The sequence below is a fragment of the Maniola hyperantus genome, chromosome 14 (genome assembly GCF_902806685.2).
Source record: "Maniola hyperantus chromosome 14, iAphHyp1.2, whole genome shotgun sequence".
In the NCBI taxonomy this organism is placed as follows: domain Eukaryota; kingdom Metazoa; phylum Arthropoda; class Insecta; order Lepidoptera; family Nymphalidae; genus Maniola; species Maniola hyperantus.
Window position 1 is genome coordinate 11198423 of NC_048549.1, and position 23475 is coordinate 11221897.

The following is a 23475-nucleotide window of genomic DNA, read 5'->3' on the forward strand; positions in this document are numbered from 1 at the left end:
TGGAAATCACTCACGGTAGTTTAAACGCTAAAATAATCTAGATATCTCTGAATTGAGAACTGTAGAACTGAGGATGTCTGTTCAAGGCTTTATATTATAACAGGCGTATTAAACTGCCGTTCCATAAATAAAATATGTAGAATTAATGCATTTTCAAACTAGATTAACCAACCAAATATAATTAGCATTATCAATTTTAACGCCATTTTATTTCACGTGAAATTTGTTTACATTTGAGATTGGTTTAAATCGAAAATCCAATGGCAAGATCATAATTTAATTGTATGTCGTTCGTAAATCGTATGATAGAAGCTGCTGCCTTGAGATTTAACATACCGCGCTCAAGTCGCGGATGACGACGACGACAACGTGTCTGCGATACCACAGACTGTTCCTATGGTGTCGGTGCGAGCTGCTCCGCGTCCGTCCGCAATATCACGTACCGTGGGAAGCCGGTATTAGGAATGCTCTATCGATAACTTTAAAGAGATTTATGACCTCAAGCTATCAATATATTTTGCTGCTTGACTAGCAGATCTCCGACTTCAAAAATATAATTTAAAAACTCAACAAATAGTTATAAGGGAATTCGATAAGAGCATAAAATCAAAAATATTATTAATCAATTTGCGAAATTCTCCCTCGTCAAGCACGAAACGGTTGACGGCAGCAAAGTGAATTTCACGGTTACGAGGCATTGCAGACTTTATGGCACCGTGCTCCATCAAATTCCATCGATATTTTTGTAATGAAAACAATTCAACAGATTGCCCGTGGGGTAGTCGTTTTAAAGTATAAAAGATGTAGACTATATAGAATTTAAAAAAAACCGGCCAAGTGCGAGTCAGGCTCGCGCAATGAGGGTTCCGTACTACAGTCGTATTTTTTCGACATTTTGCACGATAATTCAAAAACTATGATGCATAAAAATAAATAAAAATCTGTTTTAGAATGTACAGGTGAAGACCTTTCATATGATACCCCAATTGATATAGTTATCAAGTGGGGTAAAGAATAACTAATTAAGTTAATTAAAATACTAAATTGTTAGTTCATTACCACAATATAATATAATAATTGTATTTTCAGGTACTAAAATAAACGGAAAGTGGCCTTATTACAAGAATAGAAGTATATTTTAGAGGAAATGAAGATGGACGCTCCCGGAATAGGTACTTTGTAACGAACATGGCGGGATATGGAAATCCTTTGCCAGTTATAATATATAGGAATAGAAGCACGTAGGTATCTAAGTATTATTCAGATTCAGATTACAATTTAAACGTGCATCTCACATAAGTACCTACGATTATCTCAGGGTCGATTCATATTGACGCAGATTCGAAACGCATCGAAGCGACAATCTAAAATTTTACACAGCGTAATGCACAAAATATAGACCATGCATCTTTTCTTCTGCGAACAGTTTGATGCTTACGAATTTGACGTTCAAATTAGACTCGACTCTGTGTCAGTGTTAATCAACCCTTATTATATTAAATGCCGTCGGCCAATGCACTAAAGTTTGATATATTTTGGAACATTTTAAAAAAGACGCATCGCTTCGCTTAGACTTTGCAGCTTCGCTTAGGCTTGAGCTTTATACGCGAACCAATCATATTATGATACAAACTCAAATCAAACCGTAGTATATGTCATGAAGAGAGTCAAACTTTAAACATCCGGCTTGCCACGTTGCGTCGCGATTTAGTAGTATGTCTCTACCCTAACTTCGTGTTCACGGTGCGTGTAATTATTTACGTCACGGCTTACCCTGTTTACCTACGGCGTTTAACCTGGTACCTCATAAAAAGCGTAGCTATATCCAAATAATTATAGCAAGGGCTATTAATTGTGGAATATTTTTATTTAATTTTGTTCTCCATATTATTTTTTAATAGTAGCTTATACATAGCTAGTCTTATACATGAAATATTTTTTAAGTGAATCAAATATAATGCGACTGACGTGATTCGTAGCTACTAAACGTTGGAGGTTTTCCCCTCCAATTTTAATATGCGTACCTTCAAGTCAAGAGTGAATAGGTATCTACTAGACAAGCGCGCTCCACCTTGGGCTGCAACATCACTTGTCAGCAGGCCTATTGCAGCCAAGCGCTAGGCTATAAATAAAAATAAAAAAAAACTTTGTTGCAACCAACAACGGATGTTGCGACGGAGCCAATCATTTCGTAAATCATTTCTAAACTTTCTATACACCTTTTACGGAGCTTTGAATTAAAAATCTTAGCTTCTACAATCTGACTAGCTTGCTATAGCGTAGCTCTATCTATGGTTTAGTGACTGAAAGTAAGTTGTAGCCAACTGGGTCTAAAATTACCTCTTTGCTGCCTCAGAGATATATGACGCAGGTTTGAGTTGCGATCTATCCAATTATATCGTTAACCCTGATTGTACGAACCTGTACTAAAAATCCGAACTTTCACAATGTGACTATTAGCTTGCCATAGCATAGCTCTATTGGTGGTCTATTGTCTTAACGTAAGTTGTAGCCGACGGGGTCTAAAATTACCTCTTTGCTGCCTCAGAGATATGTGACGGAGGTTTGAGTTGCGACCTATCCAATTATTTCGTTAACCCTGATTATACAAACTACTGTTCCCTTTGCTCGAATTTGCATAGATATCTTTCTTCCGGTTACCTGTCTTCTTAGTAAATTTTAGATCATAGGAAAATCTACGGAAGTTGTTAACGAAATTAAGTTTCCATTTGACGACCTCCCTGGCTAGTGGTCTTTAAAGCGAGAGATCTCGGCAGGAGTAGGTATTTTGGAAATTTATAATTTCTAAACTAACTTTGGTATGGTCTGGTGAAAGACTTCGGTCGTGGCTTGTGACTGCCCGAATGGAAAAGCCATACTGCCAACCAGCAGCATGAAGCTAATGAAGTGGAATGAAGGTATAGTACGCGACAGGTCGAGATGACAATCGCCCTGCACACCGGCATAGCAACCGCGCTAACACGGTGACGAGCGGGCACCCCCCCCTTCCTCATATCCCGGTTGCCATCTCAACCTGTCGCGGACTATAGGTAGTTGGAATCTATTTATTTGCCAAGACATGATAAAAATATTACAACGAAAGTAAGGAGTGCTTTTTTGCTTCTATGACCTGTACGCTACTGCCGACAAGTTAAGTGATCTTGACTAATATAATTCAAAAAGCTTGTATTAATTATGTGCACCTTTGTATAATATGCATTTAATTACTTATTTATTAACTAACTGTTAAATAGTTCGAAATTATATCGATACACAATAATAACAAGTTCTACTGAAAAATAGTGACCACAGCGTGTCCAACATAGCGCTATAAATTACACTTCAGTGTAACAAAAAATAATGGTTCAACCAAACAGCTCCTTAATTTTCCATCGACCGTCGTGAACAGAGAGTTGTCATATACTAGAGCAGCAATTTTCGGCAAAATAAACTCGCTGGTGTACAAGTTCAACCGTAGTGCAGAGGAGAGGCTCATTATTAAGTAAATTGACACTGGATTTGTTTTTACTGTCTGTCAAAATATATTAAATCAATGTCAGACAACAAACTCAACAACTACATATTTATTTAAAAAAGGATAAACTGACTCACTGACACTACAACGTACAATTCATACAGCTGAGTCCAGAAACTTGAGATTTTAGTTGCAGGTTTTTTAGAGGTAAGCACGGATTAGAGAGTGGAGGTAAGGTAGATTCCACTAAGAATTTTTAGAAATTCCATCAGAATGAATGCATGTAGCCGCTGGATTTAGACTTTTAAGAATTTTTCACCGTTTTTTTAAAACTAGTAGGGCAACGGAGCTCTACCTTATGCGTATTCTGACACGCAATTGACTAGTTTTTTGATGTCTCATGTAATGAGGTCTACCGCTCCAATGCTTTAACTCAATGGTTTTACGCGTCCAAACATACTGGACCTATGCATACATTTGTAGGCGCGCGTCACGGAATCTAAACACGCGATTGTTTCTACTACAGCCGATGTCAAACTTGTTGGACCATTCACCATCATATTTCCAGTCAATTAGTACCTCCTTAGTCCTTAGTCTATACAGGGTGTAACCAGAACGCTAGCAAGAACTTAGCGTTATTGTTATACTACCTAAACACAATTCAATACCAATAACCATTTGCCTCATTTGGTAGTTTTAGTGATTTAGTATCTTTCAAACCCGCAATGTATAGCGTGCAAAACTTGAGTAAATGCCCACTTACGACGCGGCATTGACGTCAGATGTTGTATTTGCAATATATCGTAAATTTTTACAAAATCATAGGAATTTTTTTATTTATTTTTTCAGGTTTTTTAGGGTTCCGTACCTAAAAAGGAAAAACGGAACCCTTATATGATCACTTTGTTGTCTGTCTGTCTGTCTGTCTGTCGGTCTGTCAAGAAACCTACAAGGTAGTTCCCGTTGACCTAGAATCATGAAATTTGGCAGGTAGGTAGGTCTTATAGCTGACATTAGGGGAAAAATCTGAAAACCGTGAATTTGTGGTTACATGACACCAAAAAAAAATTGTGGTCATAAACTAATTATTAGTATTTGCAATTTTCGAAGTAAGATAACTATATCATGTGGGGTATCATATGAAAGGGCTTCATCTGTACATTCTAAAAAGATTTTTATTTATTTTTATGCATCATAGTTTTTGAATTATCGTGCAAAATATCGAACAATACGACTGTAGTACGGCACCCTCGTTGTGCGAGCCTGAATCGCACTTGACCGGTTTTTATGGTATCATATCAGTAATCATCAATACTATCACCTGTCTTCGTTTTTGCCAGCGTTCTGGTTACAACCTGTATATATAAAAGGAAAAGCTGACTGACTGACTGATCTATCAATGTACAGTTCAAACTACTAGACTATTATAATGTAGACATCCGCTAAGAAAGGATTTTTGAAAATTCAACCCTAAAGGAGGTAAAATAGGGGTTTTAAATTTGTGTAGTCCACGCGGACGAATTCGTGGGCATAAACTAGTATCTAATAAGACGTGTGAAATCGTCATTCAAGCAACTTGAGACCCAAGGGTCCATTGATTCTTCAAACTAGGTACCCCGCCCGTTGCTATTCAGCTTTCGCAAACCGTTAGACAGTCGCGTCGGTTACTCTAGAAAAGAAGTTATTCAACGTATCCATTTCTGATTTGAACAAGTAGAGAAACTCCAACCGCATTGCCCGCTGAGCGAGCTTACAAGGCTATAATAATAAGAAATACTTAATAATCACTCTTAAGACGAGGGTAATTAAAAATCACCATCAAAGTTGTACTACTGCAAGGTAATGAAAGATTTCCTTATTCGAATAGCTACATGTTAAAATTATTTCAAGCAGACTTTTTTGAATCGAATGATGGAAGTAAATACAAAATATCCTGTATTAATACAAAGAAAAGGAACATGATTGTAACACAAAAAAGGGGTCCCACGTACGCGACGAGCAAGACGAACCAAATAGAATCATATAGTACGTAATATAAACGTTACCGAAGCCGAAAGTAATAAAGGTCACCATATGTGTGACGTAATAAGCCTCCTGCAACGTGACTGAATCGCTGTCCTTATTGGAACATGTTAATAATAATTTGGGTGGATACATCTGTTCCTGACGACATTCGTATTTTCAGTTCGGAAAACCCTATTTTTGCAGTTTTTAAAGTTCTTGCGGGCCATCCCCTACTAGATTCATATCTACTATACAATCTGCATGTTATCTGTAAGGTATATACAAAGGAAAAGCTGATTGATTAACTGACTGACTGACTGACTGACTGATCTATTAACGCACAGCTCAAACTACTGGACTTATCGAGCTGAAATTTGGCATGCAGATAGCTATTATGACGTACACATCCGCTAAAAAAGGATTTTGGAAAATTGAATCCCTAAAGGTGTAAAACAGGGGTTTGAAATTTGTGTACTCCACGTGGACGAAGTCGCGGGCATAAGCTGGTCATAGTATACAGCAGTTGTTATAGTAAGTATTAAACATTAGTTTAGTTTTTACATCTATTAACATTAGCATGTTGGTGACGCGATCTTGAAGTTTTACTCATCCCAAAAATACCCAACGCGATCGCCGGCTCACTACAGAGCAAGGGTCTCCTCTCAGAGTGAGAAGGGTTTTGGCCAAAATCTAGCACGCTGGCCATGTGCGGATTGGTAGACTTCACACAACTTTGAGAACATTATAGAGAACTCTCAGGCATGCAGGTTTCCTTACGATGTTTTCTTTCATCGTTAAAGCAAGTGATATTTAATTACTTAAAAAGTTAAAACACACGAAAAATTAGAGGTGCGTGCCCGGGATCGAACCCCTGACCTCCGATTAGAAGGCAGCCGTCCAAACCACTAGGCTATCACAGCTTCTACAGTAAGATGTTCGGCTTGTAATGCTGATATTGATAAGCTTTTCTAAGCTATTTTGTGAAACAGACGAGGTATTAATATTTAGCTACCGAGTATATCTCAGTATTAAACTTCGCAGGCCCTACACCTAGTCCTAACTCACCCGCTGGCGTAGTGCAACCTCGCCTATATTTCACGATGATCTATATCCTCTATTAGGGAGGAATTTCAAGCGAAACTCAAGACGTTACGTGAAACTGTTTAATCTTGGCACATTAATAAAAACTGAGATTCTGCTGTGGCGATGTGAAAGAGGATTTACGAGTTACTTTGTTATTTCTGAATAAATTACACGGGCAATTTGCTCCCTTTCTGAAAACTACTTGGGCGAAAGTTATTTTTATTAGAACAGATGGCTCAAACAACCTTTTATTGAATAACTAGCTTATGCCCGCAACTTTGTCCGCGTGGATTTTACAAATTTCAAACCAAAAATATTTTTATTTTGATGATTCGTACTTGTACAAAATTAAGTTTTAGCGTTTAAACTACCGTAGTGATTTCCATTATAAATAATATCTGTCCCGGCTGTACTCACGTGTTTAGTCAACGTTAGCCCGACTAGTTTCGAACCCATCCGGGGTCCCTTTTCAAGGGAGTCAGTTCGCGCACGCGCCGCGGTTTTGACTGCGGGCCGCGCGTGCCGCTGCCCGTAGAGCCCGTTGTGAGGGTGGCTGAAACTGACTTCCTTGAAAAAAGGACCCCGGATGGGTTCGAAACTAGTCGGGCTAACGTCGACTAAACACGTGAGTACAGCCGGGACAGATAGGTATTATTTAAAATTAAGTTAACTTGAAAAAAAATCTATTCTATTCAATAGAAAATCTGACAGATTTAAAATAAATACGCTTATAACGCAAGTTTTAAAGGTTAGTTAAAACCGGCCAAGTGCGAATCAGACTTGCTCACCGTGGGTTCCGAACTACAATCGTATTTTGTCGACATTTTGCACGATAGATCAAAAACTATTATGGTTAAAAATAAATAAAAATCTATTTTAAAATGTACAGGAAAAATCCTTTCATATAATATCCCACTTGATATAGTTATGTTACGTTGAAAGTTGAAAATGCTAATTATTTTTCATTAACATATTTTAATTTTTTTCTTGCGATGTAACCACAAATTCACGGTTTTCAGATTTTTCCCCTCATGTCTGCTATAAGACTTACCTATCTGCCAAATTTCATGATTCTAGGTTAACAGGAAGTACCCTGTAGGTTTCTTGACAGACAACAAAGTAATCCTATAAGGGTTCCGTTTTTCCTTTTTAGGTACGGAACCCTAAAAAAAAAAACCTATGATTTTGTTAAACTTTACGATATATTGCAGATACAACATCTGACGTCAATGCCGCGTCGTAAGTGGGGCATTTACTCAAGTTTCGCACGCTATACATTGCGTTTTTCCTTTTGAGGTACGGAAACCTAAAAATGTTTCTATTCAATTCAATAGGAAATCTGTCGGCTTTGAAATAAACACGCGTTCAACGCAAGTTTTAAAGGTTTGTTAAAAAACACAATGTAAGTAAGTTTCAGCATAGTCATCTTTCCAAGCGTTTGACCCCATGAGACAACAAGCCGCCTCTTTACCGGGACAGATAAGGCAGGCTTTCTATGCACCTACACTCATTAACTCCACCAAAGTAAACTATGCATGTATCGTGTTTACATCTCCTTTCAGTTTTCTAAGCCTTCGTGGTCTATACTTTAGCTTAAGACTAGCTTACACTCGACTAAAAGTCGCTATACACTTTATAAAGAAATAGCTTTTGCACGCAACTTCGTCCGCGTAGACTACACAAATTTCAAACCCCTATTTCACCCCTTTAGGGGCTGAAATGAATTTTCAAAAATACTTTCTTAGCGGATGCCTACGTCATAATTGCTTCTTCACTCTGGGCTGGTTTCCGCACTTAAACGTTTCCGTCTGTTGTGCGTGTCATAATAGCTATCTGCATGCAAAATTTCAGCCCGATCCGTCCAGTTATTTGAGCTGTGCGTTGATAGATTAGTCAGTCAGTCAGTCAATCAGTCAGTCACCTTTTCCTTTTATATATTTGGATACATGAATATGTCAGAGTACATACCTACTATAGTTCGCGACAGGTCAAGATGGCAATAATGTGCCTAATGCATTGTTTTTCTGGTCAAAACATCTCCGCATTATTGCCTTTCTAATGTAACCAGTTTAAGGCACATCGGTTGAATGGTTTAAAAGACAATAACGGGCATAGGTAGATTTTTTTTTTGTGTTTTGTATATTAGGCTTTTTAAATGCGACCAGGTAAAAAGTTTTACAACAAAAATTCTTTAGTATGCAGTTCAACGTACCTATCTTGTTTACATCTCCTTTCAGCGCTGTCAAAGTCTCGGCTGAAGTGTAGGCTTACACGGGCCTCTATCGAGCGCTGTGTCGATTCAATCCCGTTCACCTTTGAAGGCGTTGCCTATTCACATAGCGGTGGTCAAAGGTCAAAGGATACACGACGCTTTTTTGGCAAACTTTAGTTTAAAATTCACTAGAATTTTTTTCAATTGACTATTACGTGGTTATTGATTAATAGCTGTACCCGTAGTATAAGATTTTACGTCTCACCAAACCAATAACATCAAACTAAAATAGACCTAAAGAGCCTTGAATTGAAGTCAAAAATTCAATGCCACTGATTTTAATTTCGCAATGTTTCCGCTTGGAGCGCTGGCTTTAGATGTGTAGACAAACTTGAGCTTTAAAACAAGGCAATTAAGATCCAGTTTACTATAACGCGGAAGTGTTTCGACTCTCGAATTCTAACGTTTGGTGAGACGTAAAATCTTATACTACGGGTACTGATATTAAACAAAGGAACGGCATGCATTTCATAAGTATTCTAAATCTCGAAATCAAACTACATTGACAGGTTATAAGTCGTGCTATTCAATTCACAATCATACTACCAACAGGAAAATATAGTAATAAGTACCTACTTTTAGACTTTTCCGTTTAGAGTGTAAAACTGAAAATATCATATTTCATACTTTGTTCAAAATTATGTTACCTACCAAAGGAATATTTTTACAATAGTAGATGGCAGTCGGGGCGGGGATGTCCCGCACACCCGCCAGCCCCCATTGCCATCTCGACCTGTCGCGTACTATAAATATTTAGCTTTATCAACCACAATTAATTTAAAAAAAAAACATTCATATAATTTTAATAATTATTTCAGACAAATTCAGAAAGTCTGTTCATAATGTTCCAGCATTCATTTTGTATTAGAGCCGTAATAAAGCCAGTCAATAACACCCAATGAAATAACGTACATTGTAGACCCTCAGAAATAAAGTATTCGGCCGTTAACTCTTAATTTATTACGTTCAATGTATTCTCATATTTGACTTTATCGTACGAAAATTGCATTTTTGGGAAACGATATGTTTTGTTACATTGTTCGCACAAATATTTGCCTAACAAATTGGTTTGGCACAGCGAAGCCGATCTAATAAAGAGGAGATTAGAACAGATACAATTAAATTCGATTGCATTATTATCCGAAGAACGTTCAGAATAGGCCCCAAATTTACATCGCCCATAATATGAATGTTATAAAGGTTTTTACTCAGTCCATTTTGTAACCCTATCGGCGTCCATTAGTATGTGGGAGGTTAATAAGGTTCTTTGTTGGGGGCACTCGACGCTTTCACAATTCTGCCCTGAATGCACCTTATCTCGGGCTTGTTTGCTCATCGTCTCGGTAAAAGACCCACCATTTTTGCGCCGGCCGCCAATTTTTCTAGCGTTAGTTGGTAATTACGAACGCAACCCGAGATAGCATCTCAAGAGCGCGCTTTGAATACGTTTTTACTTTACGCGAGGGCTATTTAGTAGCTGTATAATATTAAAGACCTGGATAGACACGTCATATTACAACCACAGAATACTTAGGTAATTGAAGGTAGCTTACATCAGAAGGTTCACTCCACAAAGACGCGTTGAAAAGCCGCGAAAGAGATATTGTGTCGCAATCACTGCGCGCGAGAGCTTATTTTGCTCTAACTTTTTTACTTTATTGGAAGCGCGGTTCGAGTGGATGTACCTATCTACTATTTACTTTACTTCTAGTGAATTACTATTGTTTCTCACACTTTCGAGTTGATGATTTTTTTAATTATTTCAAAACAAAAACAATTTAAGTTTAACTAAACTTTCGATAGTATGACCGAGGACAAATCATTTTTCCGCGGGAAGACGACCACTAAAATTTCAGCGTTATTTCAGGTTTCTTAGATCACTTACAATGTTGAGTGTTCCTACTTTTTTTTTGTATTTCACTTTAGGTATCTATCTACGCTCTTTTTTATTACCGTGTCCCTACGTACTGAGGTACCCATACAGGATGTATCCAGAACGCTAACAAAAACTTACCGTTATTGTTATACTATCCAAACATAATCCAATACCAAGAACCATTTGCCTCATTTTATAGTTTTAGTGATTTAGTATTTTTCAACCCGCAATGTATAGCGTGCAAAAGTGGGGGCAAAAACAGGGCTCCACCACGTGGCATTGACTCCGAGTGGCCTACTTACGCAAAGGTCGATGACCTCTAGCGTCAGTCATATGTTTAATTTGCAATATATCGTGAACTTTTACAAAATATAAGATTTTTCCCCGCTTTTTTATAGCATCATATCAAATCATCAGTGTTAGGTATCACCTGTCTTCGTTTTTGCTAGCGTTCTGGTTACACCTTGTATAACTTAGAAATAAGACCCTAGGTATTAAGTTCGCTTTTGTACATACATATTTTTCATATTCGCAATAAAGAATTAAAACACAACGAATGACATCAAAACATCTTTTCACTGTCCCATTGTGAAATACACGAAACATTTTCAATTCCGAACTTATTAGTTGCCAGCCAACAATACACGAGAAACCGCATCCAGTACTGAGTTTTAAACCACTTTAATCAAATATATTGGCGCCGCTTGCCACACTGCAATGTGCCGCTCTAAAAAACAAGAAATTGAACACCACACAAAGGATGTCTCATATAAAGCCATCCTTACATGTGCCAACAAGTTGAAACATTCCAACCTTGTACGTGGAATTGAAACAACTAGCCCAACCATCCCTCCAAATTGGCTGTTGAAAGAAAGAAAGAAAACTTTTATTTGATCACTACACTACAATGAACACAACAATAAACCTTAAAACTAATTAAATCAATCTACATAGTTATACTAATAAATAAATAAAAAATATATACTAAATATAGGTAGTGTCACGACGTGTGACCAAATATAGGGCTTCCACTCAGCGTCATGCTGCAGCAAGCTGCACGATGCTGAGTGGGACACGTTGCAGCAAGGATGCTGAGTCTCTGGAAGTTTAATATAAAAATCTTGAGTACGCGAAATATGAATTTTTAAAGACTTTGATACATTGACGATTGATAAAGTAAAAATATAGTAAGTGAGGTAGTTCTAAATACAGATGTGTCATATTTTCGACTACTATGTCAGCAAAATTGTGATATCGCATGTTATTTGGCCGTTGCCTTTCTTTATTACTTAACAATGTTCCTAAATCAAATTACACATTTTCTACAATATCACGCATGAAATACAAAATTATATTTACCACAATAATTTTAAAAGATTCGTTAAAATAAATTTTACAATTATCAACGCTCAGCCCGAATCCTACCCTGGACCTGGAAAGCTATTTTGCAGAGGTTCCATTTATAATACCTACTTACCAGTGGCGTGCAGGTCATAGAGGCATAAATGCACTGATTTAGAGGTGGAACCTCTACCGTTACTTGGCTGGCAGCTATTAGGAAAACTTCGCAGCTGCCACACAACAATATTCAAATTTGGAATGCAGTGGAGAATCCTCGTGGTCACGCACGTTACAAGATTCCACATTCCCTATCATTCGCTCCTCAGATACCAAGACCGACACATCACTGTCGAGCACCGAGCTCCAGCTTTCTTGATTTCGACTGGTCGGAGACAACCAGTTTGTGTTTTAAATTAATTGTGTTTATCCTGAATTATATCTTGTAAATATGTGAGCAGCCGTTTCATTCATACTCCGTGCTACCACATATTCTTTAACATTCCATGAACAATATAGACAATAAGTGACGTCTCATCATCTCATTTTAAAAAGGGAATTTTTTATAGACGTTTTACTTTTTTAGAACAATTTTATTTAGTTATATTGTCATGTCATAATTGCCATTGTATTTTGTAAAATTTTCCTGTCATAACAATTTAAATTTCAGCAATTTATAAAGAAACAGTATTACATGTATGAAGAGGACTAATCTCTCCGTTCCATGGTTCCATTCACAACAGACCCCTACGGATCATGCCACAATTCGTAAGGTTTTCAGCAAAGCTTCCTCCGTGCATTGCGGATCATCTTTTATTTCAAAGTGAAGCAGCTTTTGTGGAGTGCTGTATAGCCTCCGCACACATGTTCCTGTAGTACACTGGGCACCCTAAGACACGATGTCAGTCGTTCGTAAGTCCTTCGACCTTTTCACTTTTCCAGGTTCACTGAGTTTATCGCGCTCAGAACCTCTCTTCAGGTCTGTGTCGACGCGAGTTTGCCAAGGTTCGACGTGAAGAAGATTTGCTCATCATGCGTCTCCTCCGTCATCAACCTTTTTGCACTCCGAACGCTTCATTTATTGTAATTATTTTTTTCCGTGTCACTTAGGTATACAGGTCTACTGCTTATTTCTCTGGTCTTAAGTACTGCCTCCCAGTCATTGTGTACACAATGACCTGAGGTATTACACCATTACCAGATACTGCTACAGAAGACTCAACATTGAGGCAACTTTCAATCCTATTTGCCTTCTCATTTTTATCAATACATGTTCTAGTTTTAGGGTTCTTTTCCTTCATTCTTATGTATATAATACTTGCCTTACTTAATATTTCTTTTTTTTCTGTTTCTCACTCCGTAGGGGGGTGATGTAGAGGTGGAACCTCTACCGTTACTTGGCTGGCAGCTATTAGGAAAACTTCGCAGCTGCCACACAACAATATTCAAATTTGGAATGCAGTGGAGAATCCTCGTGGTCACGCACGTTACAAGATTCCACATTCCCTATCATCCGCTCGTCACGTCAACATCTTCTACCATTGTATTATATAAAGCTCGCGAGCCCGTCTGTATTGTACATAACATATCAATTGTAAAGTGTAAAATAAACATCACTATATGTAGCTGGTTCTTCATTACATCAACCCTTCAGCTACACTGCTTACCCCAGTTGTAATAGCTCAATGCAAATTTTACATTATGACCTGCCAGTAAAGGTTCCAACCTAAATAATGCCTACCCTGGCTTCAAACCCTGTGCACCCCACTGCTACTTATCTACTAGAAAAGGAATAAGACCAGATATTTCAAAATTTCCACTAGATAAGTAATAAAGAAGATTTATATTTTCGCCAAGCGAAGCCGTGTGTCACAGCTAGTCTCTGTATATAAAAAGAAAAGCTGACTGACTATCAACGCACAACTCAAACTACTAGACGGATCGGGCTGAAATTTAGCATGCTATTGTGACGAAGGCATCCGCTAAGAAAGGATTTTTGAAAATTCAACCCCTAAGGCAGTAAAATAGAAATTTGAATCATGTGTAGTTCACGCGGACGAAGTCGCGAGCATAAGCTACTTTCAATATAAAGGTAATTTTAATTGACTCGATGCTTCAAAAGTTTCACTAATTAAGGCGCGAGCTCGTTATAAAACGAAATTGATCCTGGGTTTTAAAGACCGCCAGAACTCGGAATCTATTATCGCACGTTTATCTAAAGAGAATTACTTTCACACCATTAATTTTTCATTTCAGTCTCAAGTGGCCTATCGAAGGGCTCAAGTTGGAGTTTGAACGACAGGATCATCTAGATAAGTTAAAGGTATAAGAAGAAATATATTTTGAATTGCGATGCGACCAGTTCGACGTTTGTTGTGTCGCAATCGCATTGTGTTATAATCTAAATTATTATTATAATTCCGTATCTTCGGAGAAAAAGGAATCCCAATAGAATCACTTCGCCTAAACAATTTCCAGAAATTCCAGTCAAGCGAAGCTGGGGAAGGTCAGTGTGTGAGAATAATTATTAAGAATAACTTCGCAAAAGTATTGGGAAATGTGCGAGGAATACATTATACTCATCTGGTGACAGAAGGGCTGGCTCATTTTTTGCGCAACGGATCAGCCTGGCTGTCCAGCGCGGAAATATGGCTGCATTCTTGGCACCATTCCACGCGGGCATGATTTAGATAAGGCTAGCTTTAAGTTTTATTGTAATATTTTCAATTAAAAAAAAAAGTTTGTGAGATATATTATGTATAATAATTTTATTGGCTTACCTCATAAACGCCAAGGCATCAGGATAATGACCCGAATCAATACGTCAGGCCGCAGGGTAGGCGGTACTTCAAAGCGGGAATCATATTCTAAACAATAACATACATCTACGTCGAAATTATAGCTCATCCATATTCATTATCGGGTCGCTTGAGGCGCAAAAGTATTGGGAAATGTGCGAGGAATACATTATTTTGGAGGGCTCATTAAAATTCTACGTTTGGTATAAAATTGCGATTACTTTATTGCTTGAAAGATCCTCTTATAATTATTGATGGCTACCGATATTTTTTTTTTTTAGCCGGAATGAAACGACTTTGTTCCGAAAAATGCAGCGTTGAAAAACCTCCTGCAGCCTTTGATTTATTTATCTTCTTAATATATAAAAGGAAACGGTGACTGACTGACTGACTGACTGACTGACTGATTTATCAACGCACAGCTCAAACTACTGAACGGATCGGGCTGAAATTTGGCATGCAGATGGTTACTATAACGCAAGCATCCGCTAAGAAAGGATTTTTGGAAAATCAACTCCTAAGTGAAATAGGGGTTTGAAATTTGTGTTGTCCACGCGTACGAAGTCGCGAGCATAAGCTAGTGAATATATAAAGAGAAAAGCTAACTGGCTAACTGACTGATCCATCAATATCAACACATTTCAAACTACTGGACGGATCGGGCTGAAATCCCCCATGCCAATAGCTGTCATGACGTCAAAAATAGTCACTAAAAATATATCAGTAGGTATAATAATGAATTTCATCAAATAAGTATTCGTTAAAGCAACCTCAGAAAACTATCAGACTTGATAGCTTGCTCCAATCTTGACGACTGATACGAGTTGACGCCATATTAGCATTTAGATTATCTTCGCCAACGCACGTCGTTTCTCCCAGTATGCTTTATTTGCTTGCGAATTGTTTGGCAGACGTTCATCGGGCGATATATAGATTAAATCTGGTAGAACTTACTATAGTTGACGCATTTTCAACTGAGTCGTCGAGTTATCTGTCTGTTTCGCTCGCACTTACAGGTCGTAGGTAAGTGCGAGCGAAACAGACAGATAACTCGACGACTCAGTTTAAAATTCGTCGACTATAGCTATAATTTACCGGTTTGCACTGGCGGGCCTGAAGGTTCATTAGCTGATGCCTTCGATTTCGTCCGTGTAACCGAAGGTTTAAAATAATCTAGTGGGAACTTGTTGGCTTTCCGTCTGATTGACTTTCGTCAAGATATTTTCAGCGGTTGAGGTTTGAAAATGTAGCACACACTTTCGCGTTTAATAATAGGCTGTGTGCCCCATGAAATTTCTTTACCATGTAAAGCACAAAGCGTCAAAAAAAATCGCACAAATTTTTTCTTCTTCGGTTGGTAAATATTTGAATTTCATTTCGAATCGCTGCCGATTTCTATAATTACGTTACATACATCAAAAACCACAAAAAATACTTTAAACAACAAAAAAACAAGGAAACTATGTCGTATATTACATTACAGTAGCACTCTCCAAAACGTAATAGTATCCTTGTCAATAACCCCGCACGAGATGGGCCGTATTGTTATTTTACTTCTTAAATTGTTATAATGCGATCGTTACAGACACGCGGCGAGCCATTTGCATAAGCGAGGTTAGCGGCTGCGTTGGCGATAAAACCGCTCGAGCTTCGACCCGCGTCGAACTTATGAACGCAATTAATGAACCAAATGATACAACAACCGAGCCAACTCCACGGAATTACCCTTTTTGCTAACCCTCCACACTGCTGTCTTTTTACTAAAAAGGAGCTAACCTCGAAAAAATAGTTTTTGAGTTATCGCCAAAAAAGGGCCATTTGCGTAAGCGAGGTTCGGCGGCTGCGTCGGCGATAAAACCGCTCGAGCTTCGACCCGCGTCGAAATTATGAACGCAATTAATGAACCAAATGATACAACAACCGAGCCAACTCCACGGAATTACCCTTTTTGCTAACCCTCCACACTGCTGTCTTTTTACTAAAAAGGAGCTAACCTCGAAAAAATAGTTTTTTAAGTTATCGCCAAAAAAAGGCCATTTGCGTAAGCGAGGTTCGGCGGCTGCGTCGGCGATAAACCCGCTCGAGCCTCGACCCGCGTCGAACTTATGAACGCAATTAATGAACCAAATGATACAACAACGGAATCAACTCCACGGAATTACCCTTTTTGCTAACCCTCCACACTGCTGTCTTTTTACTAAAAAGGAGCTAACCTCGAAAAAATAGTTTTTGAGTTATCGCCAAAAAGGGCCATTTGCGTAAGCAAGGTTCGGCGGCTGCGTCGGCGATAAAACCGCTCGAGCCCCGACCCGCGTCAAACTTATGAACGCAATTAGTAAACCAAATGATACAACGGAGCCAACTCCGCGAAATTACCCTTTTTGCCCTCCATACTGCTGTCCTTTTGCTAAAAAGTGGCTAACTTAAAAAAATAGTTTTTGACATCGCCAAAAACATGGGCAGCGATACGCTTCCTCGAGTGTTCTATGAGTGCTTACAGACGACGAGTGCGGTCTGTTGCCGTCGACACACTGGCGGCTGGCGTCGTGTGTCGCGTTGACGGCAGCAGCTGACGCGTAGGCAGGAGTCGATAAACTCTCCTACATATACGAACACTAATACGCACTGCTAGCTATAACATCGGTACCTTAATAAAAGTAAATATGCACCTAGGCAGGCGCGCTTGGTTCACTCAGGTTGTACCATCACCTTCTATTTGGTGTTGAACATTATATTATACCTATTGGACTTTAGAACTCATATTTCTAAAAAAAGAATGGAACGTGCGTAGAGCTAAACTAAAAACAATCTTGGTCCTATGTAGCATTTTTTTAAACAACAAAATTTCAAAATTGCCACCATTTTTAGCGTTAAAAAACTTTTTGTGGTTAGCCACTTTTAGCATAAGTACAGCGGCATATAAAATTACTCGTACAACCGGTATCACTTCAACATTAATTTTCGATTAAGAATTTTTATTACGGCCGTAAACGCGTAACGCCGCGTGCGGAAAAAGTGGTTTAGGAGTACGTAATCTATTATTCTCGTATGTGCACCAGAACATATTGGAATAGGGAATAAGTAAAAAAGATTCCGTATTAGATCTTTACGACAGCCGAGAAAAATATATTACAGACGTGACTATGTTCGACTCGATTGCTCCCGTCGAATCGATTTGGCAAAAAAAAAACGGTCAAGTCCGAGTCTAACTCGCACACAAAGGGTTCCGTACCATCGTACAAGATAAACACTTTTATGTAGAACACTGCAAGTTAACGCGCCGTCTAAATGTTATTTGAATAAACTAATTATTTACTCGTAAATACATTTTAATTTTTTTGTGATCTAACCACAAATTCACGGTTTTTGGATTTTTTGCTTTACTCTGCTATCTTATTAGACCTAACCTATAACTAAACCCATGATTCTAGGTGCGGGAAACGGGAAGTACTCAATAGATTTTGACTCCCTTTTCTTGACAGACACGACAGACAGACAGACAACGAAGTGATCCAATAAGGGCTCCTTTTTCCTTTTAAGGTACGGAACCCTAAAAATAGCGCCACCGCAGACGTTGATTTGCATTTTAATACGCTTAAGGGGAATGAAGCTGTCATATTGTGATACAGTGAAGCGCGTGTATCAGTAAATCATGTGCTGCGAATGGGAAATTAAAAAAAAAGGTATTTTTTGGCGGACGAAGTCGCGGGCATCATCTAGTGTTATACATATTTCGATCGGATAATAGTTTACGCAGGGGTTATAGGACTTATTTAACTTATTATCCAAGGTATTGAAATGTATATTAATTATCATCTAAATATTATTTTACTTGGCGCTGAAACGTGGACACAGAGAAACAGCCTTGTTCACAAATTAAAAGTCGCTCAACGAGCTATGGAGAGGGCTATGTTAGGAGTTTCCCTGAGGAATAAGATCCAAAATGAGGAGATCCGCAAGAGAACCAAGGTCACTGACATAGCCCAAACTGTTAGCAAGCTGAAGTGGCAGTGGGCAGGTCATGCCTGTCGTAGAGGTGATGGCCGTTGGAGCCGGAAAGTCCTTGAGTGGAGACCGCGTTTAAGCAAGCGTAGTGTGGGACGCCCTCCAGCACGATGAACCGACGATATAAAGAAGCTAGATGAGGAAGGCTGAGGACCGGGTGTCGTGGCGCTCTTTAGGGAAGGCCTATGTCCAACAGTGGTCGTCCACAGGCTGATGATGATGATGATGATTATTATTTTGCTTGTAGTGATAACATTTTCCGGACGAAAGATTTAAATTTAAATTTACCCCTACTTCAGTTTGATTGGCGTGCAATACGAAACTCCCACCATTATTAACTTTTATCTGGTCCGTTCGTAATCAAACCTCAACATTTAATTTGGGCGCGTGAAGCCTTTTAACATCTCATTTTCATACAGCAGTGGGAACATAATTATGCGGGGTAAGGGTAACACGAACGGGGTAATACAGACCCCGTCCCCGAGACACGGATGCGATTTTTGGTACGAGTTTTATGTTAATATAACCTTCCCTATGCTAATGACTGAATACGAGACGTGCACGCATGGGACCACTATTTAACCCTTTATACGCTTTTTCAAGGGTGCATTCACAAATGTTCGGGTCTGTAATATAGCCATATTATAGGGACGTAAATAACATCTCGACTTACAAACAGAACCCTTTAAACACAAATATGATGACGATATCTCATTGAAATTATTGCTTCTGTATTATTTTTCTGTATATCTTCTTCTAATATTATAAAAGCGAAAGTTTATTTGTTTGTCCTTCCTTCACGCCCTAACCAAGCAACCAATCTACTTGTTTGTTAGCGTAGAGACATTTAAAAGGACGAAAAGTAACATAGGCTACTTTTTATCTCGATAAATCAGAATTCCCACGGGATTTTTAAAAACCTAAATCAGACATCAGCTAGTAGAAAATAAAACGAGATCAATACGAACATGTGTGCAGCCACCCTTGCTATAAGCACAATTACCAAGTTTAGTAAAAGGGCATTAATGTTAATTTTACTCAGGCGGATTCAAAGTGGAACTAATCAGAAAATCAGCGCCCTTATTACCACTACATAGAGCTGATTATTGTACTAGTTAGAAGCGCTTTGAAGATTACGTCAGTAAAGTAATAACAAAGGTGCCTATTTCAAATTTAGTTCTCTCATTTCAATTGGGTGAATTTCTCTCCTTCTAAAGCTAGGCATCCACTATAATAACGAATCCAGCGGGGTGATTCGCTAACTCAGTCTAGCTCCGGAATGATAGCCACCGAGCTCATTTTACCGTGGCAGGCAGAACCATCTAAAATTTTGCAAGCACAGTGGATACCTACCTATAGCATTAGAAATAATAACAATATTTATTCAAAAGTTACAGAGGGTACGCCTACGCTACGGTATTTTTTAAAAATCTCATTAGAGATAGTGGGAACGCAGATCTAGAAGAAAGAAATAAATATATAAAAATTATGTTAGTGTAGAAAAATTAAGTACATAATAATAAAAAAAGTTTCGCTAACACAGTGTATAACCAGCTTTTGAAATAATAACGACATTTTATTAATAAGCTCCTTAGGTACGCAAAACCAAAGCAGCTTTTTGATATTTCTCATTAAAGGTATGTACACAATATTTTTAGTCCTGACGTTCATAAAAGCGGTTGAATTTATTACCATAATGTATTTGCTTTATGGCAGTTTTTTCATTAAACGTTCTTGTAATTGACGTTTTATGTAATTAGGTTAAGGCCAGACTGTGGGCCCAAGTGAGGGGGCCTATAGTCAGACCAGAGAGAGAGCATGTATAGTCCGCGACGGGTTAAGATGACAATCGGGGGGCGAGGGGTCGCCCCGCACATCCGCACATCAACCGCGGTTGCCCACACCGGGTTAGCGCGGGGGCTGTGCGGGTGTACGGGGCGTTCTCTCCCCGTTTGCCATTTCAACCTGTCGCGTACTTATAGGATCTAGATGCCACTGCCATTAAGGACTTGGTGGCAAGTGATGATGCAGCCTAAGATGGAGCGCGCTTGCCTAGAAGATGCCTATTCACTCTTGACTTGAAGGTACCCATATTATAAATGGAGAGGAATCATCGTCATGATCAACGCGTTGCCGGCTCACTACTGAGCACGGGTATCCTAAGTTTTAATTGCCGCCGTAAAATAACAGTCGTGCTGTATGGGCGTTTTTTTAGAGTGATGGCATATTTCCAATAATTAATTTTCGAAAATTACTATTATTATAAGCTGTGATAGCTGTGGTTAGGACGTTCGCCTTCTAATCGGAGATCGGGGGTTCGATCCCGGGCACGCACCTCTGACTTTTCGGAGTTATGTGCGTTTTAATTAATTAAATATCAATTGCTTTAACGGTGAAGGACAACATCGTGAGGAAAACTGCTTGCCTGAGAGTTCTCCATAATGTTCTGAAAGATGTGTGAAGTCTACCAATCCGCACATGGCCTGCATGGTAGACCATGGCCAAAACCCTTCTCACTCTGAGAGGAGACCCGTGCTCTGTAGTGAGCCGACGATGGGTTGATCATGATGATGATGACTATTATTATGTGTAATTTTTATAGGGTCCACATATTAAAATATGCATTTCACACTTACAAGAAATTTAGTACTCAAAAGATATCAAATAAAAACCAGATAAGGAAGGTTAATACGAAATATACAATGCATGTTGCACTGATATACCGACTTACCTATTATGTACCTAATTAGACGTATACAAAAATACACGTTAAAATTAACAAAAAAAAAATAGTAATTTATTTTAAATTGAGACAAATTGTACACACCACTAACCGCTAATTAGAAAATATAACTTTCAGTAGTAATTACCATTACTTAGAAAATTTCTTTTCGTATCAATCTAATCATAATTACTAATAGCAAGTTACAAGTGTCTTTTCCCTTGTGAATTGTAAAATAATAACAGTTTGGCCTGCCATATTACTACCATGAAATACCTATTTTATGCGGAATGTTAATTATTTAGACTTTAGTAAAGTCTTAGTTTAGAAAATATACAGTTAGGAAAAACAGTATGAGTTCAAGTGTACACCTCTGGACCCCGATTCTCTATGGCGTTTTACGTACTCGCAAATGCATTTTGATGTCTTTGACAAATCGGAACTGTTTTTATATTTTACATTTTTGACTTGATAACCGCAATACCTAGCGCCATCTTATATAGAAAGGCAGAGTTATTTTGTCAAAACGTTCTTTATTTTTCTCAGTTTTCTAAGCCTTTAGTTAAACCTTCGAAACTTTTTATCTGTAAACTATAAAATATAACAATTCCAAAAATAAGACTAATCTTTGCTGCACATTGATGTTTGACACATTGGCAAGTGCACATAGTTCATGATCATGTCCTTTATAGGTATAAATTACATACGAGTATATTATAACGACTTAAATCAGAGGCTCTGTGATTCAATCTGAAACTGTGCGTAAGTCTGTCATTTATGGTATGGTCATTATAATATTATGTCATAGTATGGACGGAAAAGGGACGGAAAAGTTGTCTGTCCTTTTTTCCATACTAAATGACAGATTGCGTTAACGTTATCCTGAAAAGTTACACAATGGCCTTTTTGCTCTGATCGCATCCTACAAAGTCGCTTTTGCGCACTGAGCTTTACAGGCAGAATGAAACGTGTCATCAAATATTTAAAATGGTGACAGTAGTCTCCTGTTTTAATTAGCAGTTTCCGAACTGTACAGTTGCTAAACCGTGATACAGTTCCGTGCCGGTAGATCGTCAGTTCGTTCTTTACATTCCAAAAGTGCTTAAATAACAACTTAATAATAGCATGCTAGTTGGTCTGACTCCCATTTGTTTCTAGAATTTCGTGAGTCCGCATTTTGAATACAAAATTAATAGTGAAATTTTTTGTAATTAAAATATCTAAGTCTTATTTATTAGGAAATATCCAAATGCTATTTGAACAAATAGTTTGAACCATACACGGGTTACATTACATAAAGTTAATCTTCATAGACTTTTCTTTCGGAAGTTGCTTTATAGGTATACTTTAATCAAACTTTGGCATTGAATTATGTTTACAGTTTGGTACTTTTCGTACTTTGTCCGAAGTACGTAATCTAATTTGTAAGAACCGGATGGGTTTGAGTCTAGTCGGGCATATTCTGACGAAAGTGAGTTTTAAGAATATATTTATAATGAAATAGATGATGCCCGTGGGAACTCTTTGATTTTTCAGGATAAAAAGTAGCCTATGTCCATCCCCGGGATGTAAGCTGTATCTATCAAATTTTACAAACTGATGGGCTGTAAAAAGCTAGCAGACAGACAGACAGACACACTTTCGCATTAATAATATTAGTATGGATAAGTACAGTCCGCGTCAGGTGGAGATGGCAATCGGGATATGAGGCGGGGGGACGCCTCGCACACCTGGACGTCACCCCCGCTCGTCCGCACCGGGTTAGCGCAGGGGCTGTGCGGGTATGCGGGGCGTTCCCTTCCCGATTGCTATTTCAACCTTTAGCGTACTATAGGTATGGATATAACACGAGAATTTAAACGCTGAAGTTCTGGAGATATAAGTTCCAAAGAAACAAATGAG

General features: G+C 38.4%; 1 protein-coding gene across 9 annotated transcripts in view; it reads right to left on the minus strand.

Moving 5' to 3' along the window:
- Lar (tyrosine-protein phosphatase Lar) overlaps positions 1–23475 on the minus strand; it is a 566012-nt gene that overhangs the window by 259371 nt on the left and 283166 nt on the right. The window lies entirely within an intron of this gene.